Raw genomic sequence first — 21,290 nt, forward strand, 5'->3', positions numbered from 1 at the left:
AGTAGAGTTGACATTTTACGACTTTTCAATTGGGACTTGAAGCTTTCTCTGATATGTAAGTATCGAGATAAACTTGATGAAAAGACGACATTGACCTTGTTCGTTGTGTTTAAAGCATTGGATAGATGCTATGGTGCCAAGGAGACGCCAAATGAAAAATATAAAGAAAAGCCACGGAAATTGTCAGTTTTAATGGCAAATCTATCATAAATTAGCATAAAGTGTCAATGTGCACGAGTGTCTAATAGCACGCTAAACACCTGGCAAATTACCGTTGCGAAATTTTCTGTGTTCCTAGTATCCGAACATAATTTCTGTAATTTTCACATATGAAACTGATGATGCGCAGAAGAAACTATTTAAATAACAACAGAACAATGTAGCAGATTTAGAGCATAATTTGTACCGATTTTGACGTATTTGAAAATTAACTTATCTCTTGGTTTTGAAGTTTTGCATTCGAACGTGTATCACAAAATGGCAGGGGTATGGGCTCGCTGGCGATGCTGATAGGAATACGAGTGATACATACAGTGAAAATACAAAAAGATACAGTAAGGAAAAATGAAAGGATAAACCGACTATAACCATAAATTTTTCGATTGACAGTCTTCATTTCAAGGAGGTCCATGGTTGGTTGCCTTGCTTTGCCATTGTTTTCCTTTGCTGCCATTTCCTCGGTATGGCATAACCGATAATGTGGTTAAAATGCCGTTGTAAACCAACCAATATTTCTGCTTGGTAATAGGCAACGATCAAACCTGTAATCTCCAACAAGTAACCAGACCCGTCCATGCTGAGATTCTTAATTTCAGCCACGGGCGGCTTCTATATGCTTTGGAAGACATCGAAGGTAAAATGTATGGGTAGCTCTTTGAGACATTAAGGGGCACTGTACGACTTTTGTGAGCATGTGTACAACTTCAGGTGACTACGATCTTTTTGGGTTCGACACATGGCTGGCTCTGTACGACTTCTGACTGGCTCGTTATGAAGTTGCGGAGAAGCACACCAAATTATATTTCTTTTTAAAATCTTTATGTACCCTTTTTATATTCATCTATCAAATGTACTTTGGATTTCATATATTTGAACACCAAATAGGAGAACGAATGCAGAAGCAAATACATAACAAAGAAATGTATTCGCCGTATGTTACAAGTAAGAATGCTATTATTATTATTATTATTGATGCTGTAGAATATCGGAAACAAATATTCAAATTGTCAGTCAGAGCAAATTTCAATTGCAGAGCACACAATAAATACACCCACTCACACCCCCCACACACACCCACACTCCCCCCACACAAACACACACACACACAAACATACACACACATACACACGTGCGATTATCGGATGATATATCCATATCAATGTTATGTCATGTTCTAAACGTTAGACGATGTTGCATAGAGTCACAATGGCTAAGAAGATTAAAGATTTGCTCTATCAATATGGCCCTGGATATGTGCGGATGACATACGATGTTGGTTATGGAAAAGAAGTTGTTTTGGAGTTCACACAAATGATTAGAGAGACTGCATTTCAATGTTGGTCGGAACGTATTACTAATTCCTCAGAATGTTATTACTGTGATCAGTATAAATCCCTACTACAATGTGAGAAATACCTCTCATGTAATATACTTTTCAATTTAAGAAAACGTTTATTGCAACTAAGATGTTCCAGGCATAAACGAATGATTGGAACAGGAAGAAGGAAATACAAATTGATAGTGCATTGAGATTTTGTGAACTGTGCATTAGAAGAAATATTTATTTAATAAGTGATGAATTTCAATTTGTTTGCGTTTGCCCAGAATATGATATTATTAGAAGACGATCTCTAAAAAATGTATATTATGTATAACCAAGCGTTACAAAATTTGTGTGGCTTTTGGTTAAGATTGATGTAGTGACGCTGTATAATTTATCAGATTACCGGTACAGATCATTTGCTAGGAGAGAGGGCTCTTTATGTCCATCCGAATAAATGATGTGAATATATTACTATTCCGACCTAAGTGTAGTAATAAGTGTAGAAATAAATCAAGAATTTATATTTCCACATGCATTAAAGAAAATGCGGCGTTCCAGTTGTGTATATAAAACATAATTTTGTATTACGGGCCGGGGCCTATATTTTTGAAATAAAGTGATTTGATTTGATACTGTTGAGTTTCAAATGAAAATAGGAAAAGCATAACTTATAAATTCCTTTCCAACAGTAAACTGTTGCAGGCAAATTGAACCTATCGAATAGGCAAATACTAGGATTTTGGCTTTCTACATTTTCTTCTAGATTTGATCAAAATGGCAAAGATAATACCAGTGAAAATATCTCTCTTTTTCAGCTTAGTTTAAGCTCTAGTTTAAGTTTCCAAGTATTAAAATGAGGAAATAAAACTTGAAATCTGTGAATACATAACAGTGTTTATCCTGTGTAAATAATAATTAGTATTTATGCAGTTTTGAAGGACAAGAAGGTACATACATATCAAATGCTATTAAAGAATATTGCATACACATTGAAAAGTGATATATGAAACCCGTAATTTTATATGCAAAATCAAAATTAATATTTTCCCTTTCATTTCTGTAGAATTTTTTAATAATTAAATATCCGAAATATATATCGTAGCACTGTCAAAGAGAGAGAGAGAGAGAGAGAGAGAGAGAGAGAGAGAGAGAGAGAATTCGGAGATTTTAATATTGAAAATTAATGATTGTTTAGAACCGTTCAATAGGTGCAAATCTGGACAAATTGGTCGATGCGCTGCCTCACTGACAGATTGCAATGATATAACATCCTATGTGTGTAAATTTGTCCTGTCAGCATAATAATGTCAACAAATTCAATCGGTAACTCGTGTAATACTTCTAGTATTTGGCCACATCTTATTATTCATAAATGAAGGTGATTGGGTACGACCTGTGACAAGAGTAGCAAATCTGAGAACAGATAGTGGTTTTTGTTTGACGACAAGTTGCCTCCCTTAATGGAACATTATGAGTGCGCTCCCTTCGTCAACGAGTGACGCGTACTTCCGCCTTGTCAAATAAGACAGTATAATTTTCCAGGACATTTCGATATTTGTTGTAAATTTTGAGAGTTTCTTCTAAAGCTTGAATTTTGTATCAGTTTCATAAAAGTGTATCATCCAGATTCCACTACATTTTAGAGTTATATATGCTAAGGTTGCAAATTGTTTTCGGCTGGGAGTTGTGGCGTGCTCCTGTAATCCAGCTACTTGGAGGCCGGGGTCGTTGGACGGTTTGAGGGCGGGGGCTCTGCTCCTCGGTGCTCTATGTCGATCGGGTGTCCGCGCTAAGCTCGGCATCAATATGGGTCCCTCGGGGGAGCCTAGGGGGTCCAGGTTGTCTAAGGAGGGACGTACTGGCCCAGGGTGGAAACACAGCAGGCAAAAGTCCCCGTGTCGAGCAGTAGTGGGATCGCGCCTGTGAATAGGCATCGTTGGGTAGCCCGTCCAATATAGTCGGACACGATTCTTTTTCATTTTATTTATTTTGCTATAAAATTATTCATTTTCTTTCCATCTATAGCCATTGAGGTAATTTCTTTTACTTTCTTTTACATACTCGTTCTGATTATAACCCAGTTAATGATATTGTCTTTTATTTTTAGAATTAACTGTACGAAAAGATACATTATAATCATACATAATTTTTATTTTCACGATTCTTTTCTCTTCTAAGCTATTCGGTTTTTCTCTAAAACCTTGTAACCGCTAGCTACATCTTAAAGAGTCGGTATGTGTTCTACCAATAATAATAATAATAATAATAATAATAATTGTCATTATCATTATTATTATTAATTATTATTCCATTGAATAGTTGGTATTATGAAATTAATTTCCAAATGAAATATATGATGTAATTAATTAATAAATTTTAACAGGAAAACATTTGTGAATCTTTCAGAGTACAATATTTCATGATGAATATTAAAATTACAGTCTGCATATGTTCTTAAAAGTTTTATGTTTTTAATATTTTTCTTATTCTTTTTAAAATTTGATTCTATGTATAATTTGTACCCTCGCAGGTCAAGGAAATAGAGACTCTAGTTATGAAAATCATTATGAAGATAATGAAATGATACTGGCGATTGCCATTTCTGAAATACGTACGTATGTTCTTTCTTATAAGATGAGTCTAAGTGCAAGTAACAGATCCTGATGTTCCATCATATAATGCGCTGGCAGATCAATATCTATGTTGTTTGTTCTATTGATCACTCCTGACAAACTGCATGGAACCAGATCTGAGGGCGCATTATGCATACATTCTACAGAAACTGATTTGGTGAAATTCAGTAACAGCTGGGACATTCATGAAGGTATTATTGATGAATTATTTTTGTTATGAAACACTGCAAGCTTTACTGTGCAGAACATAATGTATTATTATATCAGCTATATGAGGGAATATATTCAGTTTTGGCGGATATCTTTGAGGGAGTAATGCACTTGACAAAAATAAGAGAAAACCTATTTTAAAAGTTATTCCCTTTATTTGGACAAGTATATATATTGAATGTATTACACGACAACCCCGCCCCCTTTCTCTCTCTCATCATTTCTCTCCAATGGAAATTTGCCTTTCTAGGATGTTTTTTTTGCTGTTGTTATTTTGTTAAAAAGGACATGAAATTGATATTAGTAATCCAAACATAGTTCAATTTATTTGAATATGTCACTGTATCAAATTTTCTGTTGCCGTAGGTAGTTTGTGGGATGGTACCTTGACCCATGACTACCCATGTACAGTGTTTATCAAATAGGAGAAAAATAATACATTTACTATTGTAATGATATATACCAGAAAAATTGATGGAGTTAATTGAAAACAACACAGATGATCTTATTTCCGTGAGATTTGCATAACAGAATGATACTCTAGTCAGTTCTTTTGTACCACCATCACATATTGGTTAAGATATGTGTTTTGTTCAGTTTCTCTAGTACTTCTCGCTGCATCTTGTATATCTTTTGTGTATGGATGCATGCCAAGTGCAAAGAAAGCTTATTCACAAAGTCACAGATTTATAAAGAATGTATGTTTTCGTAACGTTACGTTTACGAAGTGTGAAATCAGCACCTATCAGCAGCCCCTTCAGAGGTTGTGAGAGGCTCGGGACACGTTAAAATTGTGAGGTCCCAAGGCCCTGTTAATATTGCAGTTTGTAAATGATTCGAATGTACAAATAAGCCCATATAATTTACTATATACAGAATTAAAAGACAACTAAGTACACATTGAAGTATATTTAATATTATACTATTATATATAAAATGCGAGGATCCTTAGGGGTTGAGACCCGGGCCATATCGTCTTCTTTGCCCTCCCACCCTGATTGGGCCCGCCTACGAGTCTTCGTCTGTGAGCAAAACATCCATTGTTTTATATTGCAAATCTATGGATACGTTGCATACTCTAAGTTTCTTATTGATTTCTATATGGTCATTTGACTAAGACCGTATAGAAATTGTGATTTACTTGTGATCCGTCACAGATAGACACTTTCGTTTAGGAAATCAAACTTTGTTGGAAAGCGGGAACATATACACAGACAGACAGACAGACAGACAGACACTCATGCACAGAGCAGCATTACTCCATTGTGATTGTAGGCAAGTGTGGCCTGTATTGTATGCGTCAGTGACTATGCTTAAGTTGTGTGTTTGATTCGAGTTACTTTGGCATGCATTATTGGTCACAAGCAGGTGCGCATCCAGGAAGACCGTGCGGGCGTGGGGGAGGGGAGTGGGATGAACATGTAGGCAAGGGAAGTTTTGGAATGGAATCCCTGTAGCACCTGCATTTTGAAAGTTTCCAGAGTATAATTTTAAGGATCTAAATCGCCGTTGCATTTGGTATGCATTTGGCAAACGATATGGTACCCAGGAGTCGCCTAATAAATATATAGTAAACAAAACCGACCAAAATTGTCATTTCTAATTTTGAATTTTGAGTGTGACCATCGTGAGTAACGATATATGTCATCGCGCACGAACTCCTGCCACAAATTAATATTTGGAACAGGCACACCCTCATTCGTCCTACCTACTCTACTGTATTGATTCCTTTCCCCCTCTCTGTCTCTGTCTCTGTTTCTTTGTCATGATTCTTTTAATGGCTAATCTTTAATATTTTGAATCATCTTATGTCTGAAGGTTGATCGTGTGTAGAAAGGTGATACTATAATATTAGTTTTTCTTCATTAATAAAAGTCTAATATAGATTTTAAATTCTACCGAATGTGAATACAAGTTCGAAACTGATACGGAAAATGTGACATGGGAAACAACTCTTACAATTAGTGTAATTTTACTGGTAGAGTTATTTTTTTTATGTTCTGGCACGTTGTTTCCCTTTATCGATTAACATAGTTAAGATCCACTTGTTTGATATTGGGGCCTCATGCAGGCCTTACGGTACTAATTCCGTTCCCATAGTGAAGCTATGCAAACACCATGATATTAAAAGTTCTAGAACTTTAAATTTCTCAGCTGGTCTGCCTATCTGTCTATACATATATTCACCCACCTAATGGCCAGTAGGTCTGCCTGTCTAGCTATACAAGTATCCACCCACCTATAGGCCAGTTGGTCTGTTTATAGAAATATCCATCCACATACAGGCCAGTTGGTCAGACTATCAGCTTCTTTGTCTGATGACCTCCCAACATCCGACCAGTCTTTCTGCTCACCTGTATTTGTGCATGTTTTTCATCCATTGTTGAATATTGTACGTGAAAATCAAACACAAGAAGATCGTAAATAAAATGAAATAGTCCTACAAAGTGATCCCATTACGATGATGTAATTACGGCGTAAACATTATGTATGTCCCACCGGAACATATAACATTTGACATGGCAGTATTGACAAATTTATACATGTCCACGCGTGAACGATACTATACAGCATGTATTCTGCATTTTAGGGTCCAATGTAGCATAGTTTGATAAGATTTCTTCTCTATTCAAGATGTGTTGTATTGTATTTATTATACTCATTCAAAAGTCAATAAATGATTAAATAAATATTATATTATTTTAGATACACAGTAGAGTTGACATTTTACGACTTTTAAATTGGGACTTGAAGCTTTCTCTGATATGTAAGTATCGAGATAAACTTGATGAAAAGACGACATTGACCTTGTTCGTTGTGTTTAAAGCATTGGATAGATGCTATGGTGCCAAGGAGACGCCAAATGAAAAATATAAAGAAAAGCCACGGAAATTGTCAGTTTTAATGGCAAATCTATCATAAATTAGCATAAAGTGTCAATGTGCACGAGTGTCTAATAGCACGCTAAACACCTGGCAAATTACCGTTGCGAAATTTTCTGTGTTCCTAGTATCCGAACATAATTTCTGTAATTTTCACATATGAAACTGATGATGCGCAGAAGAAACTATTTAAATAACAACAGAACAATGTAGCAGATTTAGAGCATAATTTGTACCGATTTTGACGTATTTGAAAATTAACTTATCTCTTGGTTTTGAAGTTTTGCATTCGAACGTGTATCACAAAATGGCAGGGGTATGGGCTCGCTGGCGATGCTGATAGGAATACGAGTGATACATACAGTGAAAATACAAAAAGATACAGTAAGGAAAAATGAAAGGATAAACCGACTATAACCATAAATTTTTCGATTGACAGTCTTCATTTCAAGGAGGTCCATGGTTGGTTGCCTTGCTTTGCCATTGTTTTCCTTTGCTGCCATTTCCTCGGTATGGCATAACCGATAATGTGGTTAAAATGCCGTTGTAAACCAACCAATATTTCTGCTTGGTAATAGGCAACGATCAAACCTGTAATCTCCAACAAGTAACCAGACCCGTCCATGCTGAGATTCTTAATATCAGCCACGGGCGGCTTCTATATGCTTTGGAAGACATCGAAGGTAAAATGTATGGGTAGCTCTTTGAGACATTAAGGGGCACTGTACGACTTTTGTGAGCATGTGTACAACTTCAGGTGACTACGATCTTTTTGGGTTCGACACATGGCTGGCTCTGTACGACTTCTGACTGGCTCGTTATGAAGTTGCGGAGAAGCACACCAAATTATATTTCTTTTTAAAATCTTTATGTACCCTTTTTATATTCATCTATCAAATGTACTTTGGATTTCATATATTTGAACACCAAATAGGAGAACGAATGCAGAAGCAAATACATAACAAAGAAATGTATTCGCCGTATGTTACAAGTAAGAATGCTATTATTATTATTATTATTGATGCTGTAGAATATCGGAAACAAATATTCAAATTGTCAGTCAGAGCAAATTTCAATTGCAGAGCACACAAATACACCCACTCACACCCCCCACACACACCCACACTCCCCCCACACAAACACACACACACACAAACATACACACACATACACACGTGCGATTATCGGATGATATATCCATATCAATGTTATGTCATGTTCTAAACGTTAGACGATGTTGCATAGAGTCACAATGGCTAAGAAGATTAAAGATTTGCTCTATCAATATGGCCCTGGATATGTGCGGATGACATACGATGTTGGTTATGGAAAAGAAGTTGTTTTGGAGTTCACACAAATGATTAGAGAGACTGCATTTCAATGTTGGTCGGAACGTATTACTAATTCCTCAGAATGTTATTACTGTGCTCAGTATAAATCCCTACTACAATGTGAGAAATACCTCTCATGTAATATACTTTTCAATTTAAGAAAACGTTTATTGCAACTAAGATGTTCCAGGCATAAACGAATGATTGGAACAGGAAGAAGGAAATACAAATTGATAGTGCATTGAGATTTTGTGAACTGTGCATTAGAAGAAATATTTATTTAATAAGTGATGAATTTCAATTTGTTTGCGTTTGCCCAGAATATGATATTATTAGAAGACGATCTCTAAAAAATGTATATTATGTATAACCAAGCGTTACAAAATTTGTGTGGCTTTTGGTTAAGATTGATGTAGTGACGCTGTATAATTTATCAGATTACCGGTACAGATCATTTGCTAGGAGAGAGGGCTCTTTATGTCCATCCGAATAAATGATGTGAATATATTACTATTCCGACCTAAGTGTAGTAATAAGTGTAGAAATAAATCAAGAATTTATATTTCCACATGCATTAAAGAAAATGCGGCGTTCCAGTTGTGTATATAAAACATAATTTTGTATTACGGGCCGGGGGCCTATATTTTTGAAATAAAGTGATTTGATTTGATACTGTTGAGTTTCAAATGAAAATAGGAAAAGCATAACTTATAAATTCCTTTCCAACAGTAAACTGTTGCAGGCAAATTGAACCTATCGAATAGGCAAATACTAGGATTTTGGCTTTCTACATTTTCTTCTAGATTTGATCAAAATGGCAAAGATAATACCAGTGAAAATATCTCTCTTTTTCAGCTTAGTTTAAGCTCTAGTTTAAGTTTCCAAGTATTAAAATGAGGAAATAAAACTTGAAATCTGTGAATACATAACAGTGTTTATCCTGTGTAAATAATAATTAGTATTTATGCAGTTTTGAAGGACAAGAAGGTACATACATATCAAATGCTATTAAAGAATATTGCATACACATTGAAAAGTGATATATGAAACCCGTAATTTTATATGCAAAATCAAAATTAATATTTTCCCTTTCATTTCTGTAGAATTTTTTAATAATTAAATATCCGAAATATATATCGTAGCACTGTCAAAGAGAGAGAGAGAGAGAGAGAGAGAGAGAGAGAGAGAGAGAGAGAGAATTCGGAGATTTTAATATTGAAAATTAATGATTGTTTAGAACCGTTCAATAGGTGCAAATCTGGACAAATTGGTCGATGCGCTGCCTCACTGACAGATTGCAATGATATAACATCCTATGTGTGTAAATTTGTCCTGTCAGCATAATAATGTCAACAAATTCAATCGGTAACTCGTGTAATACTTCTAGTATTTGGCCACATCTTATTATTCATAAATGAAGGTGATTGGGTACGACCTGTGACAAGAGTAGCAAATCTGAGAACAGATAGTGGTTTTTGTTTGACGACAAGTTGCCTCCCTTAATGGAACATTATGAGTGCGCTCCCTTCGTCAACGAGTGACGCGTACTTCCGCCTTGTCAAATAAGACAGTATAATTTTCCAGGACATTTCGATATTTGTTGTAAATTTTGAGAGTTTCTTCTAAAGCTTGAATTTTGTATCAGTTTCATAAAAGTGTATCATCCAGATTCCACTACATTTTAGAGTTATATATGCTAAGGTTGCAAATTGTTTTCGGCTGGGAGTTGTGGCGTGCTCCTGTAATCCAGCTACTTGGAGGCCGGGGTCGTTGGACGGTTTGAGGGCGGGGGCTCTGCTCCTCGGTGCTCTATGTCGATCGGGTGTCCGCGCTAAGCTCGGCATCAATATGGGTCCCTCGGGGGAGCCTAGGGGGTCCAGGTTGTCTAAGGAGGGACGTACTGGCCCAGGGTGGAAACACAGCAGGCAAAAGTCCCCGTGTCGAGCAGTAGTGGGATCGCGCCTGTGAATAGGCATCGTTGGGTAGCCCGTCCAATATAGTCGGACACGATTCTTTTTCATTTTATTTATTTTGCTATAAAATTATTCATTTTCTTTCCATCTATAGCCATTGAGGTAATTTCTTTTACTTTCTTTTACATACTCGTTCTGATTATAACCCAGTTAATGATATTGTCTTTTATTTTTAGAATTAACTGTACGAAAAGATACATTATAATCATACATAATTTTTATTTTCACGATTCTTTTCTCTTCTAAGCTATTCGGTTTTTCTCTAAAACCTTGTAACCGCTAGCTACATCTTAAAGAGTCGGTATGTGTTCTACCAATAATAATAATAATAATAATAATAATAATTGTCATTATCATTATTATTATTAATTATTATTCCATTGAATAGTTGGTATTATGAAATTAATTTCCAAATGAAATATATGATGTAATTAATTAATAAATTTTAACAGGAAAACATTTGTGAATCTTTCAGAGTACAATATTTCATGATGAATATTAAAATTACAGTCTGCATATGTTCTTAAAAGTTTTATGTTTTTAATATTTTTCTTATTCTTTTTAAAATTTGATTCTATGTATAATTTGTACCCTCGCAGGTCAAGGAAATAGAGACTCTAGTTATGAAAATCATTATGAAGATAATGAAATGATACTGGCGATTGCCATTTCTGAAATACGTACGTATGTTCTTTCTTATAAGATGAGTCTAAGTGCAAGTAACAGATCCTGATGTTCCATCATATAATGCGCTGGCAGATCAATATCTATGTTGTTTGTTCTATTGATCACTCCTGACAAACTGCATGGAACCAGATCTGAGGGCGCATTATGCATACATTCTACAGAAACTGATTTGGTGAAATTCAGTAACAGCTGGGACATTCATGAAGGTATTATTGATGAATTATTTTTGTTATGAAACACTGCAAGCTTTACTGTGCAGAACATAATGTATTATTATATCAGCTATATGAGGGAATATATTCAGTTTTGGCGGATATCTTTGAGGGAGTAATGCACTTGACAAAAATAAGAGAAAACCTATTTTAAAAGTTATTCCCTTTATTTGGACAAGTATATATATTGAATGTATTACACGACAACCCCGCCCCCTTTCTCTCTCTCATCATTTCTCTCCAATGGAAATTTGCCTTTCTAGGATGTTTTTTTTGCTGTTGTTATTTTGTTAAAAAGGACATGAAATTGATATTAGTAATCCAAACATAGTTCAATTTATTTGAATATGTCACTGTATCAAATTTTCTGTTGCCGTAGGTAGTTTGTGGGATGGTACCTTGACCCATGACTACCCATGTACAGTGTTTATCAAATAGGAGAAAAATAATACATTTACTATTGTAATGATATATACCAGAAAAATTGATGGAGTTAATTGAAAACAACACAGATGATCTTATTTCCGTGAGATTTGCATAACAGAATGATACTCTAGTCAGTTCTTTTGTACCACCATCACATATTGGTTAAGATATGTGTTTTGTTCAGTTTCTCTAGTACTTCTCGCTGCATCTTGTATATCTTTTGTGTATGGATGCATGCCAAGTGCAAAGAAAGCTTATTCACAAAGTCACAGATTTATAAAGAATGTATGTTTTCGTAACGTTACGTTTACGAAGTGTGAAATCAGCACCTATCAGCAGCCCCTTCAGAGGTTGTGAGAGGCTCGGGACACGTTAAAATTGTGAGGTCCCAAGGCCCTGTTAATATTGCAGTTTGTAAATGATTCGAATGTACAAATAAGCCCATATAATTTACTATATACAGAATTAAAAGACAACTAAGTACACATTGAAGTATATTTAATATTATACTATTATATATAAAATGCGAGGATCCTTAGGGGTTGAGACCCGGGCCATATCGTCTTCTTTGCCCTCCCACCCTGATTGGGCCCGCCTACGAGTCTTCGTCTGTGAGCAAAACATCCATTGTTTTATATTGCAAATCTATGGATACGTTGCATACTCTAAGTTTCTTATTGATTTCTATATGGTCATTTGACTAAGACCGTATAGAAATTGTGATTTACTTGTGATCCGTCACAGATAGACACTTTCGTTTAGGAAATCAAACTTTGTTGGAAAGCGGGAACATATACACAGACAGACAGACAGACAGACAGACACTCATGCACAGAGCAGCATTACTCCATTGTGATTGTAGGCAAGTGTGGCCTGTATTGTATGCGTCAGTGACTATGCTTAAGTTGTGTGTTTGATTCGAGTTACTTTGGCATGCATTATTGGTCACAAGCAGGTGCGCATCCAGGAAGACCGTGCGGGCGTGGGGGAGGGGAGTGGGATGAACATGTAGGCAAGGGAAGTTTTGGAATGGAATCCCTGTAGCACCTGCATTTTGAAAGTTTCCAGAGTATAATTTTAAGGATCTAAATCGCCGTTGCATTTGGTATGCATTTGGCAAACGATATGGTACCCAGGAGTCGCCTAATAAATATATAGTAAACAAAACCGACCAAAATTGTCATTTCTAATTTTGAATTTTGAGTGTGACCATCGTGAGTAACGATATATGTCATCGCGCACGAACTCCTGCCACAAATTAATATTTGGAACAGGCACACCCTCATTCGTCCTACCTACTCTACTGTATTGATTCCTTTCCCCCTCTCTGTCTCTGTCTCTGTTTCTTTGTCATGATTCTTTTAATGGCTAATCTTTAATATTTTGAATCATCTTATGTCTGAAGGTTGATCGTGTGTAGAAAGGTGATACTATAATATTAGTTTTTCTTCATTAATAAAAGTCTAATATAGATTTTAAATTCTACCGAATGTGAATACAAGTTCGAAACTGATACGGAAAATGTGACATGGGAAACAACTCTTACAATTAGTGTAATTTTACTGGTAGAGTTATTTTTTTTATGTTCTGGCACGTTGTTTCCCTTTATCGATTAACATAGTTAAGATCCACTTGTTTGATATTGGGGCCTCATGCAGGCCTTACGGTACTAATTCCGTTCCCATAGTGAAGCTATGCAAACACCATGATATTAAAAGTTCTAGAACTTTAAATTTCTCAGCTGGTCTGCCTATCTGTCTATACATATATTCACCCACCTAATGGCCAGTAGGTCTGCCTGTCTAGCTATACAAGTATCCACCCACCTATAGGCCAGTTGGTCTGTTTATAGAAATATCCATCCACATACAGGCCAGTTGGTCAGACTATCAGCTTCTTTGTCTGATGACCTCCCAACATCCGACCAGTCTTTCTGCTCACCTGTATTTGTGCATGTTTTTCATCCATTGTTGAATATTGTACGTGAAAATCAAACACAAGAAGATCGTAAATAAAATGAAATAGTCCTACAAAGTGATCCCATTACGATGATGTAATTACGGCGTAAACATTATGCATGTCCCACCGGAACATATAACATTTGACATGGCAGTATTGACAAATTTATACATGTCCACGCGTGAACGATACTATACAGCATGTATTCTGCATTTTAGGGTCCAATGTAGCATAGTTTGATAAGATTTCTTCTCTATTCAAGATGTGTTGTATTGTATTTATTATACTCATTCAAAAGTCAATAAATGATTAAATAAATATTATATTATTTTAGATACACAGTAGAGTTGACATTTTACGACTTTTAAATTGGGACTTGAAGCTTTCTCTGATATGTAAGTATCGAGATAAACTTGATGAAAAGACGACATTGACCTTGTTCGTTGTGTTTAAAGCATTGGATAGATGCTATGGTGCCAAGGAGACGCCAAATGAAAAATATAAAGAAAAGCCACGGAAATTGTCAGTTTTAATGGCAAATCTATCATAAATTAGCATAAAGTGTCAATGTGCACGAGTGTCTAATAGCACGCTAAACACCTGGCAAATTACCGTTGCGAAATTTTCTGTGTTCCTAGTATCCGAACATAATTTCTGTAATTTTCACATATGAAACTGATGATGCGCAGAAGAAACTATTTAAATAACAACAGAACAATGTAGCAGATTTAGAGCATAATTTGTACCGATTTTGACGTATTTGAAAATTAACTTATCTCTTGGTTTTGAAGTTTTGCATTCGAACGTGTATCACAAAATGGCAGGGGTATGGGCTCGCTGGCGATGCTGATAGGAATACGAGTGATACATACAGTGAAAATACAAAAAGATACAGTAAGGAAAAATGAAAGGATAAACCGACTATAACCATAAATTTTTCGATTGACAGTCTTCATTTCAAGGAGGTCCATGGTTGGTTGCCTTGCTTTGCCATTGTTTTCCTTTGCTGCCATTTCCTCGGTATGGCATAACCGATAATGTGGTTAAAATGCCGTTGTAAACCAACCAATATTTCTGCTTGGTAATAGGCAACGATCAAACCTGTAATCTCCAACAAGTAACCAGACCCGTCCATGCTGAGATTCTTAATATCAGCCACGGGCGGCTTCTATATGCTTTGGAAGACATCGAAGGTAAAATGTATGGGTAGCTCTTTGAGACATTAAGGGGCACTGTACGACTTTTGTGAGCATGTGTACAACTTCAGGTGACTACGATCTTTTTGGGTTCGACACATGGCTGGCTCTGTACGACTTCTGACTGGCTCGTTATGAAGTTGCGGAGAAGCACACCAAATTATATTTCTTTTTAAAATCTTTATGTACCCTTTTTATATTCATCTATCAAATGTACTTTGGATTTCATATATTTGAACACCAAATAGGAGAACGAATGCAGAAGCAAATACATAACAAAGAAATGTATTCGCCGTATGTTACAAGTAAGAATGCTATTATTATTATTATTATTGATGCTGTAGAATATCGGAAACAAATATTCAAATTGTCAGTCAGAGCAAATTTCAATTGCAGAGCACACAAATACACCCACTCACACCCCCCACACACACCCACACTCCCCCCACACAAACACACACACACACAAACATACACACACATACACACGTGCGATTATCGGATGATATATCCATATCAATGTTATGTCATGTTCTAAACGTTAGACGATGTTGCATAGAGTCACAATGGCTAAGAAGATTAAAGATTTGCTCTATCAATATGGCCCTGGATATGTGCGGATGACATACGATGTTGGTTATGGAAAAGAAGTTGTTTTGGAGTTCACAACACAGCAGGCAAAAGTCCCCGTGTCGAGCAGTAGTGGGATCGCGCCTGTGAATAGGCATCGTTGGGTAGCCCGTCCAATATAGTCGGACACGATTCTTTTTCATTTTATTTATTTTGCTATAAAATTATTCATTTTCTTTCCATCTATAGCCATTGAGGTAATTTCTTTTACTTTCTTTTACATACTCGTTCTGATTATAACCCAGTTAATGATATTGTCTTTTATTTTTAGAATTAACTGTACGAAAAGATACATTATAATCATACATAATTTTTATTTTCACGATTCTTTTCTCTTCTAAGCTATTCGGTTTTTCTCTAAAACCTTGTAACCGCTAGCTACATCTTAAAGAGTCGGTATGTGTTCTACCAATAATAATAATAATAATAATAATAATAATTGTCATTATCATTATTATTATTAATTATTATTCCATTGAATAGTTGGTATTATGAAATTAATTTCCAAATGAAATATATGATGTAATTAATTAATAAATTTTAACAGGAAAACATTTGTGAATCTTTCAGAGTACAATATTTCATGATGAATATTAAAATTACAGTCTGCATATGTTCTTAAAAGTTTTATGTTTTTAATATTTTTCTTATTCTTTTTAAAATTTGATTCTATGTATAATTTGTACCCTCGCAGGTCAAGGAAATAGAGACTCTAGTTATGAAAATCATTATGAAGATAATGAAATGATACTGGCGATTGCCATTTCTGAAATACGTACGTATGTTCTTTCTTATAAGATGAGTCTAAGTGCAAGTAACAGATCCTGATGTTCCATCATATAATGCGCTGGCAGATCAATATCTATGTTGTTTGTTCTATTGATCACTCCTGACAAACTGCATGGAACCAGATCTGAGGGCGCATTATGCATACATTCTACAGAAACTGATTTGGTGAAATTCAGTAACAGCTGGGACATTCATGAAGGTATTATTGATGAATTATTTTTGTTATGAAACACTGCAAGCTTTACTGTGCAGAACATAATGTATTATTATATCAGCTATATGAGGGAATATATTCAGTTTTGGCGGATATCTTTGAGGGAGTAATGCACTTGACAAAAATAAGAGAAAACCTATTTTAAAAGTTATTCCCTTTATTTGGACAAGTATATATATTGAATGTATTACACGACAACCCCGCCCCCTTTCTCTCTCTCATCATTTCTCTCCAATGGAAATTTGCCTTTCTAGGATGTTTTTTTTGCTGTTGTTATTTTGTTAAAAAGGACATGAAATTGATATTAGTAATCCAAACATAGTTCAATTTATTTGAATATGTCACTGTATCAAATTTTCTGTTGCCGTAGGTAGTTTGTGGGATGGTACCTTGACCCATGACTACCCATGTACAGTGTTTATCAAATAGGAGAAAAATAATACATTTACTATTGTAATGATATATACCAGAAAAATTGATGGAGTTAATTGAAAACAACACAGATGATCTTATTTCCGTGAGATTTGCATAACAGAATGATACTCTAGTCAGTTCTTTTGTACCACCATCACATATTGGTTAAGATATGTGTTTTGTTCAGTTTCTCTAGTACTTCTCGCTGCATCTTGTATATCTTTTGTGTATGGATGCATGCCAAGTGCAAAGAAAGCTTATTCACAAAGTCACAGATTTATAAAGAATGTATGTTTTCGTAACGTTACGTTTACGAAGTGTGAAATCAGCACCTATCAGCAGCCCCTTCAGAGGTTGTGAGAGGCTCGGGACACGTTAAAATTGTGAGGTCCCAAGGCCCTGTTAATATTGCAGTTTGTAAATGATTCGAATGTACAAATAAGCCCATATAATTTACTATATACAGAATTAAAAGACAACTAAGTACACATTGAAGTATATTTAATATTATACTATTATATATAAAATGCGAGGATCCTTAGGGGTTGAGACCCGGGCCATATCGTCTTCTTTGCCCTCCCACCCTGATTGGGCCCGCCTACGAGTCTTCGTCTGTGAGCAAAACATCCATTGTTTTATATTGCAAATCTATGGATACGTTGCATACTCTAAGTTTCTTATTGATTTCTATATGGTCATTTGACTAAGACCGTATAGAAATTGTGATTTACTTGTGATCCGTCACAGATAGACACTTTCGTTTAGGAAATCAAACTTTGTTGGAAAGCGGGAACATATACACAGACAGACAGACAGACAGACAGACACTCATGCACAGAGCAGCATTACTCCATTGTGATTGTAGGCAAGTGTGGCCTGTATTGTATGCGTCAGTGACTATACTTAAGTTGTGTGTTTGATTCGAGTTACTTTGGCATGCATTATTGGTCACAAGCAGGTGCGCATCCAGGAAGACCGTGCGGGCGTGGGGGAGGGGAGTGGGATGAACATGTAGGCAAGGGAAGTTTTGGAATGGAATCCCTGTAGCACCTGCATTTTGAAAGTTTCCAGAGTATAATTTTAAGGATCTAAATCGCCGTTGCATTTGGTATGCATTTGGCAAACGATATGGTACCCAGGAGTCGCCTAATAAATATATAGTAAACAAAACCGACCAAAATTGTCATTTCTAATTTTGAATTTTGAGTGTGACCATCGTGAGTAACGATATATGTCATCGCGCACGAACTCCTGCCACAAATTAATGTTTGGAACAGGCACACCCTCATTCGTCCTACCTACTCTACTGTATTGATTCCTTTCCCCCTCTCTGTCTCTGTCTCTGTTTCTTTGTCATGATTCTTTTAATGGCTAATCTTTAATATTTTGAATCATCTTATGTCTGAAGGTTGATCGTGTGTAGAAAGGTGATACTATAATATTAGTTTTTCTTCATTAATAAAAGTCTAATATAGATTTTAAATTCTACCGAATGTGAATACAAGTTCGAAACTGATACGGAAAATGTGACATGGGAAACAACTCTTACAATTAGTGTAATTTTACTGGTAGAGTTATTTTTTTTATGTTCTGGCACGTTGTTTCCCTTTATCGATTAACATAGTTAAGATCCACTTGTTTGATATTGGGGCCTCATGCAGGCCTTACGGTACTAATTCCGTTCCCATAGTGAAGCTATGCAAACACCATGATATTAAAAGTTCTAGAACTTTAAATTTCTCAGCTGGTCTGCCTATCTGTCTATACATATATTCACCCACCTAATGGCCAGTAGGTCTGCCTGTCTAGCTATACAAGTATCCACCCACCTATAGGCCAGTTGGTCTGTTTATAGAAATATCCATCCACATACAGGCCAGTTGGTCAGACTATCAGCTTCTTTGTCTGATGACCTCCCAACATCCGACCAGTCTTTCTGCTCACCTGTATTTGTGCATGTTTTTCATCCATTGTTGAATATTGTACGTGAAAATCAAACACAAGAAGATCGTAAATAAAATGAAATAGTCCTACAAAGTGATCCCATTACGATGATGTAATTACGGCGTAAACATTATGCATGTCCCACCGGAACATATAACATTTGACATGGCAGTATTGACAAATTTATACATGTCCACGCGTGAACGATACTATACAGCATGTATTCTGCATTTTAGGGTCCAATGTAGCATAGTTTGATAAGATTTCTTCTCTATTCAAGATGTGTTGTATTGTATTTATTATACTCATTCAAAAGTCAATAAATGATTAAATAAATATTATATTATTTTAGATACACAGTAGAGTTGACATTTTACGACTTTTAAATTGGGACTTGAAGCTTTCTCTGATATGTAAGTATCGAGATAAACTTGATGAAAAGACGACATTGACCTTGTTCGTTGTGTTTAAAGCATTGGATAGATGCTATGGTGCCAAGGAGACGCCAAATGAAAAATATAAAGAAAAGCCACGGAAATTGTCAGTTTTAATGGCAAATCTATCATAAATTAGCATAAAGTGTCAATGTGCACGAGTGTCTAATAGCACGCTAAACACCTGGCAAATTACCGTTGCGAAATTTTCTGTGTTCCTAGTATCCGAACATAATTTCTGTAATTTTCACATATGAAACTGATGATGCGCAGAAGAAACTATTTAAATAACAACAGAACAATGTAGCAGATTTAGAGCATAATTTGTACCGATTTTGACGTATTTGAAAATTAACTTATCTCTTGGTTTTGAAGTTTTGCATTCGAACGTGTATCACAAAATGGCAGGGGTATGGGCTCGCTGGCGATGCTGATAGGAATACGAGTGATACATACAGTGAAAATACAAAAAGATACAGTAAGGAAAAATGAAAGGATAAACCGACTATAACCATAAATTTTTCGATTGACAGTCTTCATTTCAAGGAGGTCCATGGTTGGTTGCCTTGCTTTGCCATTGTTTTCCTTTGCTGCCATTTCCTCGGTATGGCATAACCGATAATGTGGTTAAAATGCCGTTGTAAACCAACCAATATTTCTGCTTGGTAATAGGCAACGATCAAACCTGTAATCTCCAACAAGTAACCAGACCCGTCCATGCTGAGATTCTTAATATCAGCCACGGGCGGCTTCTATATGCTTTGGAAGACATCGAAGGTAAAATGTATGGGTAGCTCTTTGAGACATTAAGGGGCACTGTACGACTTTTGTGAGCATGTGTACAACTTCAGGTGACTACGATCTTTTTGGGTTCGACACATGGCTGGCTCTGTACGACTTCTGACTGGCTCGTTATGAAGTTGCGGAGAAGCACACCAAATTATATTTCTTTTTAAAATCTTTATGTACCCTTTTTATATTCATCTATCAAATGTACTTTGGATTTCATATATTTGAACACCAAATAGGAGAACGAATGCAGAAGCAAATACATAACAAAGAAATGTATTCGCCGTATGTTACAAGTAAGAATGCTATTATTATTATTATTATTGATGCTGTAGAATATCGGAAACAAATATTCAAATTGTCAGTCAGAGCAAATTTCAATTGCAGAGCACACAAATACACCCACTCACACCCCCCACACACACCCACACTCCCCCCACACAAACACACACACACACAAACATACACACACATACACACGTGCGATTATCGGATGATATATCCATATCAATGTTATGTCATGTTCTAAACGTTAGACGATGTTGCATAGAGTCACAATGGCTAAGAAGATTAAAGATTTGCTCTATCAATATGGCCCTGGATATGTGCGGATGACATACGATGTTGGTTATGGAAAAGAAGTTGTTTTGGAGTTCACACAAATGATTAGAGAGACTGCATTTCAATGTTGGTCGGAACGTATTACTAATTCCTCAGAATGTTATTACTGTGCTCAGTATAAATCCCTACTACAATGTGAGAAATACCTCTCATGTAATATACTTTTCAATTTAAGAAAACGTTTATTGCAACTAAGATGTTCCAGGCATAAACGAATGATTGGAACAGGAAGAAGGAAATACAAATTGATAGTGCATTGAGATTTTGTGAACTGTGCATTAGAAGAAATATTTATTTAATAAGTGATGAATTTCAATTTGTTTGCGTTTGCCCAGAATATGATATTATTAGAAGACGATCTCTAAAAAATGTATATTATGTATAACCAAGCGTTACAAAATTT

At 35.7% G+C, this 21,290-nt stretch overlaps 2 non-coding genes across 2 annotated transcripts; both read left to right on the forward strand.

The window, feature by feature from the left end:
- Positions 1-3,219: 3,219 nt before the first annotated feature.
- Positions 3,220-3,517, forward strand: LOC149793830 (signal recognition particle RNA). Its single transcript, XR_016423092.1, has one exon.
- Positions 3,518-10,317: 6,800 nt separating this feature from the next.
- LOC149793831 (signal recognition particle RNA) lies at positions 10,318-10,615 on the forward strand. The gene has a single exon (XR_016423093.1).
- The last annotated feature ends 10,675 nt before the right edge of the window (positions 10,616-21,290 follow it).

The sequence above is a fragment of the Sinohyriopsis cumingii genome, chromosome 8 (assembly GCF_028554795.1).
Source record: "Sinohyriopsis cumingii isolate HCF-2022 chromosome 8, ASM2855479v2, whole genome shotgun sequence".
Lineage (NCBI taxonomy): Eukaryota > Metazoa > Mollusca > Bivalvia > Unionida > Unionidae > Sinohyriopsis > Sinohyriopsis cumingii.